At 43.7% G+C, this 23,059-nt stretch overlaps 1 protein-coding gene and 1 long non-coding RNA gene across 2 annotated transcripts in view; one reads left to right on the forward strand and one right to left on the reverse strand.

Moving 5' to 3' along the window:
* The window catches only part of AVPR2 (arginine vasopressin receptor 2), a 270,138-nt gene that overhangs the window by 159,131 nt on the left and 87,948 nt on the right, over positions 1–23,059 (reverse strand). The gene's annotated exons all lie outside the window — the stretch shown is intronic.
* LOC137528467 (uncharacterized) lies at positions 16,660–18,344 on the forward strand. Its single transcript, XR_011023406.1, has 3 exons — positions 16,660–16,737; positions 17,486–17,562; positions 18,001–18,344. It is a non-coding gene; the product is annotated as an uncharacterized lncRNA (long non-coding RNA).

The raw sequence follows: 23,059 nt of genomic DNA on the forward strand, positions 1-23,059 counted from the left end.
TGAAAGTTGGCTGCATGAAAGCCCACTAGAGGGCGCTCCGGAGGCGATCTTCCGATCGCCTCCGGCGGCAAGGAATAACACGGAAGGCCGCAATGAGCGGCCCTCCGTGTTTCGCTTCCCTCGTCGCCATGGCGACGAGCGGAGTGACGTCATGGACGTCAGCCGACGTCCTGACGTCAGCCGCCTCCGATCCAGCCCTTAGCGCTGGCCGGAACTGTTTGTTCCGGCTACGCTGGGCTCGGGCGGCTGGGGGGGACCCTCTTTCGCCGCTGCATGCGGCGGATCGCCGCGCTGCAGCGGCGATCAGGCAGCACACGCGGCTGGCAAAGTGCCGGCTGCGTGTGCTGCTTTTTATTTGGTGGAAATCGGCCCAGCAGGGCCTGAGCGGCAGCCTCTGGCGGTGTTGGACGAGCTGAGCTCGTCCAGACCGCTCAGCAGGTTAAAGCCCTGGAGGTATGTAGAGGTCCAACGAACAGGAGGGGGGGAAATTCAACCTAACGTGGATACAGACAGCAGAGAAAACCCAAAGGAGGCCACTTTTTTTTCCCTTGTACTATCTAAAACTAAAAATTATTTTTCTGTGGATTTGGGCTTTGAGGTACTTGTTGAATATGGAGCTCACCAAGTCATTGATGTGCTGCTTTCTTTGCATGCTAAATGATCCTATATTGGCTGCAGCCGCTGCAGCATAATGAAGTAATCCGTCTCACTGACATCTTCAATTCAATCTAGTTATGTACTGTTATCCCGTGTACCCATTTTATAGAGAAATGTCCCTTTCCATAGGATTGTTGCATCGATTTGTAAAAGAATGTCTTTTATATTGATTTATTCTTTTTAGATGTTATTTATTCTGAGATGTTAGTTGAGCTATAGATTTTTTTCCTTTGTGATGTCCGTGCGTAACCAGTCAAGAAAGAATTTGGGGAGATGTCAAGTTTATATGTACTTATCTCTGCACCATATAAAGATGTTAGTGTCCATACAATCCTCCTCCTCATTCGTTTAGTAAATTCCAACTCTCATTGACCTTATGTACTTTTTGCACACCAGATGTGTCTGTCAATCACTGCTTCTTTCAGCTGTTGTATTGCCAAGTTCATAGCTTCACATACACTGTCTATCCATCTTAGCCTCTACCATTATCTTCCTCTTTTGCTCTCAAATTTTCCAAGCACCAAGGATTTCTCCAAAGGATCTGCTTTTCTCATTATCTGACTAAAGTATTGGAGTTTTAATAGTAGTATCAACCTTTCCAGTGAACACTCTGGCCTTATTTATTTAAGATGTTAAGCCTTTGGGCAGGGTCCTCCTCCTTTTGTGTCCTACCTGATCATGCACCTCCATTACTGTGAACCCATGCTATGCATTTGAGTGAACCTAACTTGCCTAACTCCATGCTCCCATCCAGTGACTGACTAAGCATTACCTTGTACTCATACTATGGTGTGTGATCTGGTTTTCTTGTATTCCTGTATTGTCATATTGCTGTATGTCAGCCCTAAATATTGTCTATAACCTAAACTACTGTCAAGCGCTGCGTAATATGTTGGCGCTTTATAAATACAATAAATAATAAATAATTAATCACTGGTTAGATCTTATGGCAGTCCAAAGAACTCTCATTAGCTTACTTCACACCCACAATTCAAAAGCATACATTTTTCTACACATTATTTATAGTCCAACTTTCACAGCCATACAGTGGTTTGCAAAAGTATTCGGCCCCCCTTGAAGTTTTCCACATTTTGTCATATTACTGCCACAAACATGAATCAATTTTATTGGAATTCCATGTGAAAGACCAATACAAAGTGGTGTACACGTGAGAAGTGGAATGAAAATAATACATGTTTCCAAACATTTTTTACAAATAAATAACTGCAAAGTGGGGTGTGCGTAATTATTCAGCCCCCTGAGTCAATACTTTGTAGAAACACCTTTTGCTGCAATTACAGCTGCCAGTCTTTTAAGGCATGTCTGTACCAGCTTTGCACATCTAGAGACTGAAATCCTTGCCCATTCTTCTTTGCAAAACAGCCCCAGCTCAGTCAGAATAGATGGACAGCGTTTGTGAACAGCAGTTTTCAGTTTTCAGATTCTCGATTGGATTTAGATCTGGACTTTGACTGGGCCATTCTAACACATGGATATGTTTTGTTTTAAACCATTCCATTATTGCCCTGGCTTTATGTTTAGGGTCATTGTCCTGCTGGAAGGTGAACCTCCGCCCCAGTCTGAAGTCTTTTGCAGACTCCAAGAGGTTTTCTTCCAAGATTGCCCTGTATTTGGCTCCATCCATCTTACCATCAACTCTGACCAGCTTCCCTGTCCCTGCTGAAGAGAAGCACCCCCAGAGCATGATGCTGCTACCACCATATTTGACAGTGGGGATGGTGTGTTCAGAGTGATGTGCAGTGTTAGTTTTCTGCCACACATAGCCTTTTGCATTTTGGCCAAAAAGTTCCATTTTTGTCTCATGTGACCAGAGTACCTTCTTCCACATGTTTGCTGTGTCCCCCACATGGCTTGTGGCAAACTGCAAAAGGGACTTCTTATGCTTTTCTGTTAGCAATGGCTTTCTTCTTGCCACTCTTCCATAAAGGCCAACTTTGTGCAGTGCATGACTAATAGTTGTCCTATGGACAGATTCCTGCGTAAAAGGAAGAAAAAGAGGGGAATTTTGGAGTGGCACTCCCTGCAAAATGAGCTTCCGCGTATGCGTAGTAGAAAGCAGAAAAACCTCACCACATCATCTAGGTTACCTGTGTCTTGCTGCCTGGATGTGTGCTCTACGGAGAAGACAGACCACTATGCAGAGATATCACTGAAGAAAAAGAAAGGAAATCCGGGCACCTTCCATCCAATTGTCGTTTATTGCAGACCAAAGCAGACATCCATGGGTTACCACAACCAAAAATACCTCGTGTGAGTGGTCTACAGGGTGATGATCGGTGGAGGTGCGGGAGCCAGGGCACTAAGTGGATCCACTTAGTGCCCTGGCTCCCGCACCTCCACCCATGGATGTCTGCTTTGGTCTGCAATAAACGACAATTGGATGGAAGGTGCCCGGATTTCCTTTCTTTTTCTTCAGTGATATCTATGGACAGATTCCCCCACCTGAGCTGTAGATCTCTGCAGCTCGTCCAGAGTCACCATGGGCCTCTTGACTGCATTTCTGATCAGCGCTCTCCTTGTTCGGCCTTTGAGTTTAGGTGGAAGGCCTTGTCTTAGTAGGTTTACAGTTGTGCCATACTCCTTCCATTTCTGAATGATCGCTTGAACAGTGCTCCGTTGGATGTTCGAGGCTTAGGAAATCTTTTTGTAGCCTAAGCCTGCTTTAAATTTCTCAATAACTTTATCCCTGACCTGTCTGGTGTGTTCTTTGGACTTCACAGTGTTGTTTCTCACAATATTTTCTTAGACAACCGCTGAGGCCGTCACAGAGCAGCTGTGTTTGTACTGACACTAGATTACACACAGGTGCACTCTATTTAGTCATTAGCACTCATCAGGCAATGTCTGTGGGCAACTGACTGAACTCAGATCAAATGGGGCTGAATAATTATGCACACACCACTTTGCAGTTATTTATTTGTAAGAAATGTTTGGAATCATGTATGATTTTTGTTCCACTTCTCACGTGTACATTACTTTGTATTGGTCTTTCACGTGGAATTCCAATAAAATTGATTCATGTTTGTGGCAGTAATATGACAAAATGTGGAAAACTTCAAGGGGGCTAAATACTTTTGCAAACCGCTGTATGTTACTACTGGGAAGACCATAGCTTTAACCAGATGAACAGAAGCAACCAGAGTCCATACACTAATTGTCTTGTTTGTACAGTGTTGTCCATGTTCAACCAGTTCCATCAGGGTCTTAACTATGACCCATGGACACCCCAGCAAAATCTGATGTCCCTCCCCCAATGTTTACACTAGTATCCCTGTCCTTGGTGAGAGCGGTTTGCCAGGACTCATTAAACATACAGTATGTGGCCATCATAATTCCAACACCCATAACAAGTGTTGCCACAACAACACCTGATCTGGAGGATGGACCTGTGTTAGAGGGATGGAGGTAAGGGGCTTGGTTGCTCCAAAGTTACTCTAAGCTCCAGCATGTTTGGTACATGCCTTTACCATATAATCCAGGGATTCTCATTTTCGACCATCACTAGACAGTGTAGCTCATTATAATTATCTCATACAGATAAGGTCATCGTCAACGTGTACATCACTGGTCCTCCCATAATGCTGAGCCCTCGTACAGTACACTGAGATGACAGTGCTATCAATGTGATCATTCTTGCTGTTTTTACTACGATACCTTCTGGATTTGGCTCAGTTGGTATTTGTCTTTATGCTGTGAATTCAGGTATGTGGTTTCACTGTGAGGTGAGTATTTGTGATATCACTCGTTTTTTTTATTGTCACTTTGGGGTTAGAGAAAGGTTAGGGAGAAGGAAATAGTATTTGAAGAACACCTGTCATGAGTGACTCATAGCTGAACATAAAAAATGAAACATTTTATTCATTAGGTTAATTTCAGTAAAGCTTCTCATAACATCAGTGCTGATATACCAGGTTAAATGGGAGGTTGGGGAGTAGCTCTTAGCACTAGGGGGTAATATCGGTGTTCAAATTCCTCAATGCCTGGTTTAGAATCCTAACACACACATTCAGCACCATTTCAGCTCTGTGTTTTATTTAACTTCGATACTTCTTCCCATACGTCGTCCTTCCGATACTTCTCTTCAGAAGTAAGTATTAGAGTTAAATGAAACGCACCCGTCCTGCTGTTCCTTGCTAAAATGGTGCTGAATGTTTGTGTTCAGGTTCTGAACCACGCATTGCTAAGTTCAAACACCAACACTACTAGGGGAGTAAAGCTAGATTTCTTTTGAGGGGGAAGAGAGAAAGAATTAGCACCAGAGGACTTATGCTATGTCTGGGGTTAAGAATTTAAACAAGGTTTGGGGGCTACAAGAAGGGACTTGAGTCATCGTAAGGATATGCACCAGCACCTTGTGCTGAAAGTACATAGTGGTTGGCTGTCAGAGATGAAATAACATGAATGTAACAGTCTACTCTGCCTGTCCATAAAACCATACTCTGCTGCCAATGGCTGCACGTGAAAAGATTAGTCATGCATCGGCTATCTGTTATCTGCACATCATGTCTGATTAGTGCTATCGTAACAAATTCCTTCACTGACTGTGGCCTTATCTCTAATCATCTGCTACTCATAAGCTTAAATATAATATTAGATAGCAGTAGTTTGGGACATTTTGTCCATTTAGGACTTAATGATTTATTCAATTTAAAGTAAGAGAACAGCAAGTTCATAAACCTACAATATAGGGTCCTTTTACACTGAATCTGTTGTGCAGAGGCATAACATCATTGCCCCTGGCCCCCCAGCAAGATTTTTGAGGGGGCCCCTATACACAACCCCAAGCCATTCCCCCCCAGAGGTGGGCAGTTGAGGGAGTGCTGTTATATTTACGGATTCCATGCTGTCTTTGGTCTCTTCTTACCAAGTACATACTGTTTTGGCGCCGCTCAGTTCAGAATGACGGCTCTTCCTGCTGCCGCTAAACTCTGAGGCGGCGTTAAATACTTTTCCCCCTCCGAGTTGTCGCAACTTGGAGGGAGATGTAATGTGGGGTCTGGCAGCCACCAGAGCCACAAATTACCGCTACGCAGTGCGCGCAGCATAGCATTGCTGCTATGACGGTGCCCAACTTCGGTGCACGGCGCGCAGTGTGCCGAAATAACTTATTTCACTTCTTGCCATGAGCACTGCTCTCTATACTGATATCTTACGGCTCCTGATCACATCATGCAACCGGAGCCGCCAGAGTAAGTCAGCATAGAGCGTAGGGCTCTCAGCAGGAAGAGGAGACCAGAGACAACATAGACTCCGTAATATAAGAGTGTGTCCTTGCTCCCTGCACTACTCTTCACTAGAGGGGGAGGGAGGAAGAGATCACAAGAAGGGGAGGGAGGGGCAGGCCCCTAAAGCCCCCACCTTCCCACTATCGCGGGTCAAGGGGGCTATTGGTATGCCTGTGTAATTGCGTTCTGTTGCAACTCACAATATCATTGCATTGCAGCACAATGCCATGATATTCTCATGGTCTGTTCACATGGGGCGCGTAGTGGCAGGACCCTTCAGAGTAACGTACAGCATGCTGTGTGTTTACCAGACAATGTGTGCATTTACAGCGGCAGAGAAACATACTTTCATACGACTTTTTGGCATGATTGCGTAATGAACTGTTTTATCCTTCAGAGATAATGTATGCATTGGCGTCACACAGTGACTGACCCTATTTTTAGAAATCAAAAGAAGCACATCTTGCCAAGAGCAGTATTTGTCCTGTAGAAAGGTCATGTATGGGGTCTGTTCCGTATATACTAGCAGGAATTTACTCAGGTCAACAAAGCAGACGCTACTAACTTAGACCTTTGCAACCAGCAAAATAAACATTTTCTACACGTGACTCACACATTTTGCCATGTTTTGATTAATATTAAACCTACAATGAAAAAAAAAGAATAAAGGCATTGCTAAGGTTGAGAAGATTCTGTTATTAGGCATGAAAGGTGTTCTACCCTTGCTTGGATCATAGCAGATTGGTGAAATGTTAGCAAATTAGTGTAAATTTTATTGCAATTATTATTATTATGTAGTATTTATATAGCCCTGACATCTTCTGCAGCACATTACAGAGTATATACAGTATATTGTCTTGTCACTTAACTGTCCCTTTAGAGGGGCTCACAATCTAATCCCTACCATAGTCCTATGTCTATGTACGTATTGTGTAGTGTATGTATCATAGTCTATGGCCAATTTAGGGGAAAGACAATTAACTTATGTGTATGTTTTGGGATGCAGGAGGAAACCATGGTGCCCGGAGGAAAACCACAGACACATGGAGAACATACAAACTCCAATCAGATAGTGCCCTGGCCCGGACTCCAACCAGGGACCTAGCGCTACATGGCAACAGTGCTAACCACTATGCCACCATGCTGCCCAATTGCACCCATACACACAATCAATAAATAATTAATGCTTAATAAGTCCATGACAGCTAGGCTTTAAAACATTTTAATATGAGATCACATGATGAGAGATGTCGATAAGAACAGTGGAGATGATGAAGGAAGATTGTGTTGCTGGAGGGCAGAGGGGGATTACTTCTCTGCAGACTCCTCTCACAACTCTGGAGATTCAGGACACTGTCTCCATGAGGCCCACAATGGGTCCCCTTGTTATCGGATGGTCCTGCATGGCCTCAGGAAGCTGCCTTGGTTGCCTTTTGGGTAATTCAGCCTTGTACAGGAAACCCTAGACTGGGGTAACTTTTACGTAACTGTCGAGATCACTGTCTTCATCAGCAGTCTACTGCAGTATGTCTCAGTTGCATCAGCCTGCTGCATGCTCCGGCTGGGTCAATAAATAGAGGAGCTAGTGGGAGTTCAGCAGAAGATCTCCAAGAGGATGGAGTTCCTCCAGAGACTCTTCAAGCAATATAGAAGACTACAAGCAACTTGGAAAGAACTTTTATGAACAAGAAGCGAGTCAATTGTCTTCAAAGTTGCTGATTAAGACAGAGATCTCATGAGACTCAACTGTTATATACAGCCCCGTAACTAGAGTGGAGCAGCACCTGCAATCACAGGGGGGCCCAGAGCTGCGGGGGACCCCAACTAAAAAGTTTTGCTTCTTCCGATTCAGATCAGGTGTTTTTGTGGCTACACTTGTTATGGGTGTGACGATCATGATGGCCACAATTATTTTATGACCCTTGTGAGATGGGCCTCGAGGCCGTGGAGAGCACCAAAGGGAGACAAGGGAAGGGGAGAGAACATTGGGGGCCCAACAAAGTTTTGCTGGGGAATCCTATGAATTGTAGTTACGCCACTGATTATATATAATATTAGGGTAAGCTTACATTAGGAGGGCTATGTTTAGAAGACAGGCTAAAGGGACGATATCTTTAGTTGATAAATTAGAAGGTTAAGGTTAGTTTTGTTGAGGCTGCAAATGTTTGTCACAGGGGCGGACTGACCATTAGGGCACTCGGGCACGGACCGAGGGCCCGTGGTCAGGGTGGGGGCCCGCCGCCCGCCTGAGAGCCCTGAGCACGAGGGGAGACAGCCAGCGAAGGAGGGCGATTTGCATAGCAGCAGAGAAGGGGGGAAGTCCCCCCCCTTCCCTCACCTTGGGGCCCCCCTTCCTGGCTCTCCCCTCCAGAATCTGTAAAGTGTCGGCGCAGAGGCTGACAGCGGGCGGAGACTTACCGCTGTTCAGGCACGGAGGGAGCACTGATCTGTGTGCCACTAGTCTGGGCTTCTCAAGGCCAGACTAGTGGCACACAGACCAGTGCTCCCTCCGGTGGCTGAACAGCGGTAAGTCTCAGCCCGCTGTCAGCTGCTACCCACTGCGCCCCCCTTCTCCGCTGCTATGCAAATCGCCCTCCTTCGCTGGCTGTCTCCCCTCCTGGAGATACCTACAAGCCTGGCTGCATATACTGGGGGCACTTATAGACCTAGCTACATATACTGAGGGCACCTATAGACCTGGCTATACTGGGGAGACCTATACACCTGGCTGCATATACTGGGGAGACCTATACACCTGGCTGCATATACTGGGGGCACTTATACACCTGACTACATATACTGGGGGAATTTATAGACCTAGTTACATATACTGGGGGCACCTATAGACCTGGCTATACTGGGGAGACCTATACACCTGGCTGCACATACTGGGGAGACCTATACACCTGGCTGCATATACTGGGGGCACCTATACACCTGACTACATATACTATTGGGCACTTATAGACCTAGCTACATATACTGGGGGCACCTATAGACCTGGCTATACTGGGGACACCTATACACCTGGCTGCATATACTGGGGAGACCTAAACACCTGGCTGCATATACTGGGGGCACTTATACACCTGACTACATATACTGGGGACACTTATAGACCTAGCTACATATACTGGGGGCACCTATAGACCAGGCTGTATATACTGGGGGCACCTATACACCTGGCTGCATATACTGGGGAGACCTATACACCTGGCTGAATATACTGGGGGCACGTATACACCTGACTACATATACTGGGGGCACTTATAGACCTAGCTACATATACTGGGGGCATCTATAGACCTGGCTGTACATACTGGGGGCACCTATAGACCTGGCTATACTGGGGACACCTATACACCTGGCTACATATACTGGGGACACCTAAAGACCTGGCTATCTATACAGGAGACACCTATAGACCTGGCTATCTATACAGGAAACACCTATAGACCTGGCTATCTGTACTGGGGACACCTATAGACTTGGCTATCTGTACTGGGGACACCTCTAGGCCTGGCTACCTATTCTGGAGACACCTGTAGACCTGGCTACCTATTCTGGAGACACCTGTAGACCTGGCTACCTATACTGAGGACACCTATAGACCTGGCTATCTTAACTGGGGACATCTATAGACCTGGCTATCTTAAATGGGGACATCTGTAGACCTGGTTATCTATTCTGGGGACACCTGTAGACTAGGCTACTTATACTGGGGACACCTATAGACCTGGTTACTTCCACTGGGGATACCTTTTGACCCGGTTACCTATACTGGGGGCACCTATTTTGGGGGAACTGCTGCCAGATTAACTATTTTTGGGGAACTGCTGCTGCCAGGTTAAGTGTATTTTGAGAAACAACTACCAGATTATGTGTACTTTTGGGGAACCGCTACCAGATTGTGTATAATGGGGGAACTGCAGCTTCCAGATTCTGTGTATTTTGGGGGAAACCACTGCTGCTACATGTATTTTCAGTGATCCGCTGCCAGATTATGCATATTTTGGGGAGCCGCTGCCAAATTATGTGTATTTGGGGGAACCGCTGCTGCCAGATAACGTCTATTTTGGCAATCCAAAAAAACAGCTATGACCTCAAAGAACCGCACCAAATCCATACACAAATAATGTTGCAAAAAGTCCATCCTTTATTAATACATCAACAAACAATTAAAAACACAATTAAAACCGGGTGGGGAAGAGCATGTAAACCCAAATTGTCGGAGAACCGGGAGGAATATAAAGTGCAATAAGTGCTAATGACACACCACTAAGGGTGTGAAATAGGGGATGTGAACCCAGGGGGGTCGGGGGGGGGGGGAAGGAGAAGGGGAAGGGGGTACAAGGTGCACTGTGCAATGTGCAGAAATTATATATGACCCTAAGATTGCAAACAATGAGGATGACAGTTACATGACCTCAATAACAGTAAAAAATAGTCTAGTATAAAACAATAGTGAAAAACAGGTCCTGACACAGGAGTGAATGAAGAATTGTAAGGGAAAAACAAGTGAAAAGGCAGTGCTATGGATTAGCAAGTAAAGTGCAGGTTGCAATGAAAGTGGTCAAAAACAGAAGCCACCAGTGTAGTCAGAGTCCTACCAGTAAAAAGTAGCTCCACGGGTCCCCCACCGCTGCTATCGCGATTCGCCACCGTCCTGTGGCTTTCTCAAAGCTGCTAAACTAACCCCTGCAGCCGAAATATATCCTGTTCCGGAGAGTAGGGGGAGGGGGAGGAAGACGCCCAAACGTAGCGTGGCCACGCTACAGCCTCCATTGCTTCACGTTGCACAGCAACGTAGAAGCTCTGTCAGCTTCCGTATCTACGGTGGCCGCTTGCGGCCAGAGCAATATAACGCGTACAAATGTACGCGTTGCTAGGGGGAATGTACGCATGGGGCGCCATCTAGTGGTACGAAATATATTGCAGGTAGATTTAAATAGAAAAGTGTGAACCTGCAAAATTACACAAGAAAGTTGAATACCCACCCCACCTACTGTCTGCAAGGGAGAGCAGCATGTTAGAGGAAATATAGTTAGGAATGAAAAACAAAGGAAACAATGAATAAAAGGTATAAACAGAGAATTGGATACATGGAGAGAATTGAGAAACTATGTAATAATGAGCAAAAAAGCAAAATTCTATAAATATATAGATACATCAGAAAACACACTGTACTGATCAGATACAAAAACAAACACTTATTATTGAGCCCAGGTCAGGGCCATAAGAAGAGTAGCCCCCGATAAATCGGACGTACACTATATTGGTGATATATAAATACCTATTTATAGGTGTACAGATCATTCATATATTTATAAAAACACCAACAAAAAATGATAAATGCCGAAGAGGACAACAGATGAACGCTGAATCAATCCAAAGCCGTCCTCTAGAGTCCAAAATATAGAAGAAGGTCCTGTCCGACATCCCCTTGTTGTTGGGAAATCTATATAGAGGAGGATATGCCCATCCAAAGGAATAGTATATTCAAGCTGAGACCCAATTACTTGTGTCATATCAAGAATCCACTTGCTGCGAATGAAACCAATGGATGCATAACTCTCAAAATGAGTACTGAGTTCCATCTGCAACTAGAAATGACACATTAAGCATGATGAGCCATAAACAATTTGCGCCAACTCTTATCAGGGATACAGACACAAGGTAAGTGATGGTTATATAAACCCCAAACACACAACATGTGAACCTCACACGGAACCCCTTACCCGGGTTCAGATTGTGCCATCTATCCACTCAATTGCCTATGAGCCATGGTCCACTACTCACCAGAGTAAACCAGAGCCACCTACAAACAAGCTGTACAGGTACACTGTGACTAAGTTCAAACAGCAGACAATGCTATACAGAGCACCAGGAAAACCCCAAGGTGACCCCACGTGGTGTGTTATAACAATACGTTCATAGGGCCAATAACCCATGCAGTGAGCTCCACACAATGAAATCCTCAGGAACTGAGAAGGAACAAAATCATTTCAAATAACCAATGAAAGTAAATTCCTCATTCATACCTGCCGGTTGCAAAGATCCCATCTCATAGATCCATCTGGTCTCATTTCTCAGCAGGGTTTGGATAATGTCACCTCCCCTAGGAGATAAAAAGATTTTCTGTAAGCCTACCACAGTCCAACCCTTGGTGTTACCCCCATGAAATTTTAGGGCATGTTCGGCCACAGGGGTAAGGTTCTTACCCTCTGACCAATCCCTCTCGGCCAGACGGATTGTTGACCAATGTTTCTGAATCCGCACCTTTAACATGTTCTTTGTTTGTCCAATGTAGATTTTACCACACGGGCAACGCAACATATACACAACCCCACAGGAAAGACAGTTAACGTACTGTCTTAAGCGAAATTCCCTTCCTGTCTTTGGACTAACAACTGTTTTGGTGGCCACCATAAAGGGGCAAATGTTACATCTACTGCAAGGGTAACTCCCCCCTCCTTTTTGTCCTCCACAAATGTTTCTCTTTTGGAAATGACTCCTTGTGAGCAGATCCTTTAAGTTTGGAGCTCTTTTGGCCGTGATGGATGGTCTGTCTGGTAGGTACTTAACAATCACTGGATCCGTAGTCAATACTGACCAGTGTTTACGGATAATCCCCTGCAAATGGTTCCAACTGCTGTTAAAAGGTGTGCACAACCGTACACACTGGTCCTTATTTTTCCTTTTAGGGTACAACAGTGTTTCCCTCTCAGACCTCTTGGCTCTCCCATGTGCCATGTCTACCACCTTTTGTGGATAACCTCTGTCCAAAAATCTTTTTCTCAAGTCAGAGGCCTCCCTCCGAAAATCATTTTCATAGGTGCAATTTCTCCTAACCCGTAAAAACTGACCTGTGGGTATATTGTTCCGTAGTTGCTGAGTGTGGAAAGACGAATAATGAAGTAAGCTGTTCACAGCAGTCTCTTTTCTATACAAAGTGCTCCCAATGTGGCCATCCTCTGTAATAAACAAATGTAAATCAAGAAAATTGGTTTCAGAATTTGACAGAGATGAGGTAAGCACTATGTTTAGGGTGTTCTTTCCAAGATCCCGTAGAAAACACTGCCCCAAAACCTCCGGGCCATCCCATAGGATCAGAATGTCATCTATGAAACGGTACCACCCCAAGATATGGGGATGGTACCGTTTATAGAATTTTGCTTTTTTGCTCATTATTACATAGTTTCTCAATTCTCTCCATGTATCCAATTCTCTGTTTATACCTTTTATTCATTGTTTCCTTTGTTTTTCATTCCTAACTATATTTCCTCTAACATGCTGCTCTCCCTTGCAGACAGTAGGTGGGGTGGGTATTCAACTTTCTTGTGTAATTTTGCAGGTTCACACTTTTCTATTTAAATCTACCTGCAATATATTTCGTACCACTAGATGGCGCCCCATGCGTACATTCCCCCTAGCAACGCGTACATTTGTACGCGTTATATTGCTCTGGCCGCAAGCGGCCACCGTAGATACGGAAGCTGACAGAGCTTCTACGTTGCTGTGCAACGTGAAGCAATGGAGGCTGTAGCGTGGCCACGCTACGTTTGGGCGTCTTCCTCCCCCTCCCCCTACTCTCCGGAACAGGATATATTTCGGCTGCAGGGGTTAGTTTAGCAGCTTTGAGAAAGCCACAGGACGGTGGCGAATCGCGATAGCAGCGGTGGGGGACCCGTGGAGCTACTTTTTACTGGTAGGACTCTGACTACACTGGTGGCTTCTGTTTTTGACCACTTTCATTGCAACCTGCACTTTACTTGCTAATCCATAGCACTGCCTTTTCACTTGTTTTTCCCTTACAATTCTTCATTCACTCCTGTGTCAGGACCTGTTTTTCACTATTGTTTTATACTAGACTATTTTTTACTGTTATTGAGGTCATGTAACTGTCATCCTCATTGTTTGCAATCTTAGGGTCATATATAATTTCTGCACATTGCACAGTGCACCTTGTACCCCCTTCCCCTTCTCCTTCCCCCCCCCCCCCCCCCCGACCCCCCTGGGTTCACATCCCCTATTTCACACCCTTAGTGGTGTGTCATTAGCACTTATTGCACTTTATATTCCTCCCGGTTCTCCGACAATTTGGGTTTACATGCTCTTCCCCACCCGGTTTTAATTGTGTTTTTAATTGTTTGTTGATGTATTAATAAAGGATGGACTTTTTGCAACATTATTTGTGTATGGATTTGGTGCGGTTCTTTGAGGTCATAGCTGTTTTTTTGGATTGACATTGCATCTGATTGACCTTTCTGCACATTTCTATGCACTGTACATTTATTTAATATTTAATGTTTGCTTATGGATGGTGCTCCACATGTTATGTTTTGTTTGGTTCAATACTTGGGTTGACCACCTTTCTGGTCTCTTTCTAGGCTGGAGCACATCCTGGACCAGTAGACTGTATTTCTACTTGATTTGGAGAGTATTGTTTTTTTTTTTTTTATACATATTTTTGATGAGCAGTATGGATTTTCTAAACAGAATGGAAAAAGATTGGAACACACAACTTGAACAGATATTCCGTGTTGTGCCTGAGACGCGTCCAGGACCTAACTCGGACTTACCAGATGAGTTTAAGAATCTGTGTATAGACATCAAAAACACCCATATGGAATACATCCGGCTGTGGTGGAATATCCACAGTTTAGTTAATTATGTCAAAGAGGGTATTTTTCCCCGGGGACTTAGGGTCCAGATTTTCCCTTCTTGGGAAGTCACTATAAAGGAAAAGGAAGACTGGGAAGAGGGCCTGGGCAAGTGTTCACTGATTATTACAGAGATGTTATTGAAACATGATAGAGAGCTTTTGCCTAGAATCAAGAACAAAATCAATACGTTATTGAAAGAATTGGATAAATATGACTCTGTTCGTTTGGTACAACCTTTTCTTTTGCAGTTACAGACAGAGATCAATAAAGTTGAAAAGATTACTGTGGACAGAAAAAAGACCAAATTAGTGAGAGATAGGACTGACTATAATATGGGCAAAGCCTTCTTTTGGAAACATAGAGGGAATGGTAAGGGCCAAAAACATAAGAACAGAAAAAGATATCCCAAAAAGAAGGGCCCCACTGTACCCAACCAAAATCCCAACAATGGTCTGGGTTATAGTAGACAACATCCTAATGTCAGCCTATCTAGTCATGTATCTCTTTCTGAATCGAGTGATTTTTTAGAGTCAGAAAGCGAGGTAGAAGGGGTGGCCTCGCTTTTAAAAGAAAGACTGCACCCCACCTCCGCAGAATTTTACAACAATCTGAACAAAAGGAGACGGACTCAAGTGAGTCCAGAGGAGACACGGATGTGAACACACTACAGGTACTCAATTTAACATCTATTACCCTTAGTGATACTGAGATGTCTCTATTGCAGAGGGGCTTGTCCTTTGCACCCATGCAAACTATCGATATTTTCGAGACGGTAAAGGATGTATACCTGTTTTGCAGACGATTGATTTTAAAGAAGATGTTCAACAGGACAGACGTTATGGATGAACAAACTCGATTGGCTATAGAACTCCCTGATAACATAGATCGACAAGTCTTTCAGGATCTTATGGACCTGGTAAGTGAGAGTGAAGGCCCACAACAAGATACTGAGGTGATATCAGGTACCAACAAGTTTAGGCCACAGTCTACTTTCTTGCCCTCCTTGTCAACCTGCCCACCAGTCAAGGTTTTCTTTGATCTGGTGGTCAGGGATATTGAGAAAATCAGGATTAATAAAGGTATAGGGTCCAACTTAACTCAGATGGAAAGGCAAGCCCTTCAGGACTTGAAGAAACGAGATGATTTTGTCATTCGTGAAGCTGATAAGGGGGGTAATGTTGTTATTTGGGGTGTTGATGATTATGTGGCTGAGGCGAACAGGCAATTAAACAACAAAAAATATTACAGGAAATTAAGGACGAATCCGACTGATATCTTCAAGGGACAATTGGAAGAAATTTTGGATGGGGCTAAGGAGGAAGGCCTGATCTCCAAGAAGGAAAGGCAATATCTTATGGTGAGTAAACCGAGAATTCCAACATTTTACCTATTGCCTAAGGTTCATAAGGATAAGACCAGGCCCCCTGGCAGACCAATTGTGTCAGGTATAGGCAGCCTGATTGAGAAAAGTTGTGCATTCCTAGATTTTTTTCTACAGCCGCATGTCATCACACTGGACTCCTATGTCCGAGACTCTTTGGATCTAATCACCAAACTCAACGGAATTTCTTTACCCCCAGGTGCATTCTTTATCACGTGTGATGTGGAATCATTATACACTAACATCGATCATGAACATGCCAAGGAGGCCGTGAGATTCTTTCTTTCGACTACACCTGTCTCCAGACAAGATTTTAACGAATTTTTGATTGACCTTATGGGTTTTATCCTCTCACGGAACTACTTCACCTTCAATGGTGAGCATTACTTGCAGACACACGGTGTTTCAATGGGCGCGAAATGCGCCCCGTCTATCGCCAATCTATTTTTAGGTTGGTGGGAGAGACGTGTAGTGTGGGGGGAGGCGATGGAACGGTACCATCCCCATATCTTGGGGTGGTACCGTTTCATAGATGACATTCTGATCCTATGGGATGGCCCGGAGGTTTTGGGGCAGTGTTTTCTACGGGATCTTGGAAAGAACACCCTAAACATAGTGCTTACCTCATCTCTGTCAAATTCTGAAACCAATTTTCTTGATTTACATTTGTTTATTACAGAGGATGGCCACATTGGGAGCACTTTGTATAGAAAAGAGACTGCTGTGAACAGCTTACTTCATTATTCGTCTTTCCACACTCAGCAACTACGGAACAATATACCCACAGGTCAGTTTTTACGGGTTAGGAGAAATTGCACCTATGAAAATGATTTTCGGAGGGAGGCCTCTGACTTGAGAAAAAGATTTTTGGACAGAGGTTATCCACAAAAGGTGGTAGACATGGCACATGGGAGAGCCAAGAGGTCTGAGAGGGAAACACTGTTGTACCCTAAAAGGAAAAATAAGGACCAGTGTGTACGGTTGTGCACACCTTTTAACAGCAGTTGGAACCATTTGCAGGGGATTATCCGTAAACACTGGTCAGTATTGACTACGGATCCAGTGATTGTTAAGTACCTACCAGACAGACCATCCATCACGGCCAAAAGAGCTCCAAACTTAAAGGATCTGCTCACAAGGAGTCATTTCCAAAAGAGAAACATTTGTGGAGGACAAAAAGGAGGGGGGAGTTACCCTTGCAGTAGATGTAACATTTGCCCCTTTATGGTGGCCACCAAAACAGTTGTTAGTCCAAAGACAGGAAGGGAATTTCGCTTAAGACAGTACGTTAACTGTCTTTCCTGTGGGGTTGTGTATATGTTGCGTTGCCCGTGTGGTAAAATCTACATTGGACAAACAAAGAACATGTTAAAGGTGCGGATTCAGAAACATTGGTCAACAATCCGTCTGGCCGAGAGGGATTGGTCAGAGGGTAAGAACCTTACCCCTGTGGCCGAACATGCCCTAAAATTTCATGGGGGTAACACCAAGGGTTGGACTGTGGTAGGCTTACAGAAAATCTTTTTATCTCCTAGGGGAGGTGACATTATCCAAACCCTGCTGAGAAATGAGACCAGATGGATCTATGAGATGGGATCTTTGCAACCGGCAGGTATGAATGAGGAATTTACTTTCATTGGTTATTTGAAATGATTTTGTTCCTTCTCAGTTCCTGAGGATTTCATTGTGTGGAGCTCACTGCATGGGTTATTGGCCCTATGAACGTATTGTTATAACACACCACGTGGGGTCACCTTGGGGTTTTCCTGGTGCTCTGTATAGCATTGTCTGCTGTTTGAACTTAGTCACAGTGTACCTGTACAGCTTGTTTGTAGGTGGCTCTGGTTTACTCTGGTGAGTAGTGGACCATGGCTCATAGGCAATTGAGTGGATAGATGGCACAATCTGAACCCGGGTAAGGGGTTCCGTGTGAGGTTCACATGTTGTGTGTTTGGGGTTTATATAACCATCACTTACCTTGTGTCTGTATCCCTGATAAGAGTTGGCGCAAATTGTTTATGGCTCATCATGCTTAATGTGTCATTTCTAGTTGCAGATGGAACTCAGTACTCATTTTGAGAGTTATGCATCCATTGGTTTCATTCGCAGCAAGTGGATTCTTGATATGACACAAGTAATTGGGTCTCAGCTTGAATATACTATTCCTTTGGATGGGCATATCCTCCTCTATATAGATTTCCCAACAACAAGGGGATGTCGGACAGGACCTTCTTCTATATTTTGGACTCTAGAGGACGGCTTTGGATTGATTCAGCGTTCATCTGTTGTCCTCTTCGGCATTTATCATTTTTTGTTGGTGTTTTTATAAATATATGAATGATCTGTACACCTATAAATAGGTATTTATATATCACCAATATAGTGTACGTCCGATTTATCGGGGGCTACTCTTCTTATGGCCCTGACCTGGGCTCAATAATAAGTGTTTGTTTTTGTATCTGATCAGTACAGTGTGTTTTCTGATGTATCTATATATTTATAGAATTTTGCTTTTTTGCTCATTATTACATAGTTTCTCAATTCTCTCCATGTATCCAATTCTCTGTTTATACCTTTTATTCATTGTTTCCTTTGTTTTTCATTCCTAACTATATTTCCTCTAACATGCTGCTCTCCCTTGCAGACAGTAGGTGGGGTGGGTATTCAACTTTCTTGTGTAATTTTGCAGGTTCACACTTTTCTATTTAAATCTACCTGCAATATATTTCGTACCACTAGATGGCGCCCCATGCGTACATTCCCCCTAGCAACGCGTACATTTGTACGCGTTATATTGCTCTGGCCGCAAGCGGCCACCGTAGATACGGAAGCTGACAGAGCTTCTACGTTGCTGTGCAACGTGAAGCAATGGAGGCTGTAGCGTGGCCACGCTACGTTTGGGCGTCTTCCTCCCCCTCCCCCTACTCTCCGGAACAGGATATATTTCGGCTGCAGGGGTTAGTTTAGCAGCTTTGAGAAAGCCACAGGACGGTGGCGAATCGCGATAGCAGCGGTGGGGGACCCGTGGAGCTACTTTTTACTGGTAGGACTCTGACTACACTGGTGGCTTCTGTTTTTGACCACTTTCATTGCAACCTGCACTTTACTTGCTAATCCATAGCACTGCCTTTTCACTTGTTTTTCCCTTACAATTCTTCATTCACTCCTGTGTCAGGACCTGTTTTTCACTATTGTTTTATACTAGACTATTTTTTACTGTTATTGAGGTCATGTAACTGTCATCCTCATTGTTTGCAATCTTAGGGTCATATATAATTTCTGCACATTGCACAGTGCACCTTGTACCCCCTTCCCCTTCTCCTTCCCCCCCCCCCCCCCGACCCCCCTGGGTTCACATCCCCTATTTCACACCCTTAGTGGTGTGTCATTAGCACTTATTGCACTTTATATTCCTCCCGGTTCTCCGACAATTTGGGTTTACATGCTCTTCCCCACCCGGTTTTAATTGTGTTTTTAATTGTTTGTTGATGTATTAATAAAGGATGGACTTTTTGCAACATTATTTGTGTATGGATTTGGTGCGGTTCTTTGAGGTCATAGCTGTTTTTTTGGATTGACATTGCATCTGATTGACCTTTCTGCACATTTCTATGCACTGTACATTTATTTAATATTTAATGTTTGCTTATGGATGGTGCTCCACATGTTATGTTTTGTTTGGTTCAACGTCTATTTTGGGGGAATGACTGCCATTTTATCTGTATTTTGGAGGAACCTCTGCCAAATTGCATGGATTTTTGGTGAAATGCTGTCAGATTACATGTATTTTGGGGGGAAACACTATGGCGGAGTTCAAACTTCCCCGGCAGACCTTTTACACCACTGCTAAGGTCATGTATATTTTGCCCCACCCATATTCTGTTGCGTGACCACACCCATTTTTGGCGGGTTTTATCAATATAAAATATCACAATATAACATATTTACTGTTGTCAGTAAATTATTATATCTTAGTCTGTAAAAATATAATGTGAAAGGTGGGAAACACTGGTATGGGGCCCCATAATCTCCTATTGCCCGGGGGCCCCATGAGTTGTCAGTCCGCCCCTGGTTGTATTCCAGGTACGTACCTGTTATCTATTCCTGATGAAATGGCTGACAAGCAGCACAAAACTATTCTGGACTGAGTGAGGCAGGTCAGAGGTGGATGGATATTGAATAGTGATTACACACAACATATTTTGGGATAAACCCTTCCGTACTGAACTTCAGTTGGCTTGGTCTAGTACAAGTTAGAAAGCAGAAGTAATGGATTAAAATCAATTGTATTTTAAACACAATTATGTTCTTTTGTTCAATATAAAAATAACAAAGCATTTACTACATGTTCCTTTCAAATTTCATCCAAAAATACAATGTATTATCCCATATATTGTATATATAAGTAATGTTCAGCTTTGAAGGAATCAGATGGATGGGTATGTAAGGATTCAGTATGAAAGGTTTGGGTGCCATTTCCCAATAAAAGGTTTTGAGATGGTGTCCCGCCATTGTTTTGAGCAAGGTGTGTCTTGACAAAGTGGGTCCCACATGGCCCTAATACAGTTGTTGATGTTTGCGCTACTATGTACTCATTGTTGAATTAAAGGCAACATGCTGAAGAGTAGACTGGGTTGCGGGCTCACCTAGTATTGTTCTAAGGGCCCGTTTCAACTTGTGCAATGCAAATTAGTCGCGGAAAACACAAAACAAATCCGCACGCGGATGCGAATTTTACCGCAAATTTTACTGCAAATTCGTGGGCGTTTTCGCATATGTTAATGAGTATGCGAATTTAACCATGTCAGTGCCTGTGTGCTTTTATATTGATTTTATGCGAAAACGCCTGCGAATATGCGGTAAAATTTGTGGTAAAATTTGCATACAAAAATGCATGCGAATTTCCTATTAAATACATTGTATGCGAATCGCATTCTGAGGGCTCTGCTGTGCAGATTTTTTCTGCACAGAAAAACGCTCAGAAATCCTGACAAGTGGAAACAGTCCCATCCACTTGTATTGTCTATGCAAATCTGCATGCAGGAAACGCATGCAGATTCGCTCTAGTGGAAATGGGCCCTAATCCTTACACATGTTAACACAACCTGAGTCCTAACCTGAACCTCCTGGTCCTATAAAGTAATTGTGCTAGACCTTATCCACTAACACTAACCCTAATAAATGATCTCTTACCCTTACCAGTCATCTTACCAAAGCTGATTTGTTAGCAATTGAAACTCTGGTACATTGGATATTCAACACCTGAGAGACAACACCCAACTTCACCTAAACTGCCAAGACCTCTGGGCACTGTCAGCAGCTCTATTATTATAGCCAGGCACATGACACCCAAATCTATGTACCTCTCCAGATATTTTCCGACTTCTGCTATGATATAATTTTTGTGCATGGCTTTAGTTATGTTGTATCTGATCACACTCCAACTTAGGCTATGTGCACTGACAACAAAACCTACTATGCTATGTACTATAGCTTGATTGATGGATTCCCTACTAATCCTTTATACTGTATAAAGTAGAGAGGATCTGCTCAGAAAGAATTCTTCTGTGTCTCATGAGGTTATGATAAAATGTTGAGGCTGATAGGACGAACACGGTAAATCCAGCGCTGGACACTTGGGCGCAGCAGCGCAGGAGACTTGGGCGCAGCCAGCGCCACCATAGGCCGTAATAGGAACTACGGCTATCGCAGGCACAGGGAGTAACTTCAGCGCCGTCAGAAGACGGATCTGAAGTTGCTTTTAAAACAATAATTCGGCTTCCAGCAATTGCTGGAAGCCAAATTATTTCATTCCCCCATTATCCACGTCGGCCTGGAGGGGGAATAGTAATTAACACGGCCCGGACTTGTGCGGCAGCAGGATCAGCCATATACTGGCTGTGTCCTGCGCCCAAGTCTCCGGCGCCGTTCTCTCTCGTACGCTGATAGGAATAGTTTGAGAACCCTACCATTAACTGGAGGTCATTGCAAAAATAAAGGTATCACATTTTTTGGCCAGTATAGTGAACTGGTAAGAGTTCCATTGGCTCCCCTTTCACATACTGTACAAAGCTGAAAATGTGTACTAGCCTGCTAAGAAATTGTCTGAAGTTCCTTCCTGTCTTCTAGTACAGCAAGTGTTAAAAATCTAGAGTTGATAGCTATGCAAATGAAATTGTCGAACAGCTTGTCAAATTCAGTTAGTTTCCAGAACAGATACCGCTTTAGTGCTGGGAAGTTTAAAGGACCATCACTTCTGTTTTTTTTTTCAGTTAAACAAGGCAGATTTGTCATGGCTGCTGTACAGAAGTCTTAAAATAAAGTCCTTACATAAAAATTAAAATCTGAGACTTAGTTTTATTTTATATTTACCTTTAGCAGAACACATACAGTAAACCGTCTTATATGTTTATTTTCACTTCATATTTTCACAATATATTAGACTGCATCAAGTTAACCTAGGGCCATCGCACTTGATTTAGTCTTATATCAACACAGTATACCACTATGTATGTCTTACATTATAGGATCATAACTTCAATGACCTCTTTTATTTGTTTACTTAGCTAACAAGATTCAGAATTCCCAGAGTCTGGTCATTTGGTCAGACATGACTGATTGGTCCTGGGAATTGCCGTGGATTCGCCTACCTCTCTAAATTCCCACGACGTGCAATACAATGAGCAGTAGCGAGGGACACATAGTCATGCTTTACCTCTATCATTAGACATGTTGTCTTCTATTTCGATATTCAGAACCAAGAGCTCCGTAGATGTGACAGTTATGTTTTCTTTGTGATTAATGTGTGATTAATGTGTGCACAAGTGGACACCATAATTCAATCTCACATTTTGTGAATGGAAACATATGAAGCAGAGCTAGCTGGAGCGGAGTACAATAAGACAGACACAAATGATCTCATCCAGATGTTATGAGATGATGACATTTAGTTAGTAGCTGCAATGCCTGCCTAGAGATGTCTAGGGTTAATAATGTTCACACCCCATGAATGATACTACAAAAGCCTGCACAAACATATGCCAGATAGGAAGGTAGATGTCAAGTTATCAGCTGTAGGAATGGGTTTCAGAGAAGAAGAGATTTGAAAA

This window comes from Hyperolius riggenbachi, chromosome 8 (assembly GCF_040937935.1).
Source record: "Hyperolius riggenbachi isolate aHypRig1 chromosome 8, aHypRig1.pri, whole genome shotgun sequence".
NCBI classification, from domain to species: Eukaryota; Metazoa; Chordata; class Amphibia; order Anura; family Hyperoliidae; genus Hyperolius; species Hyperolius riggenbachi.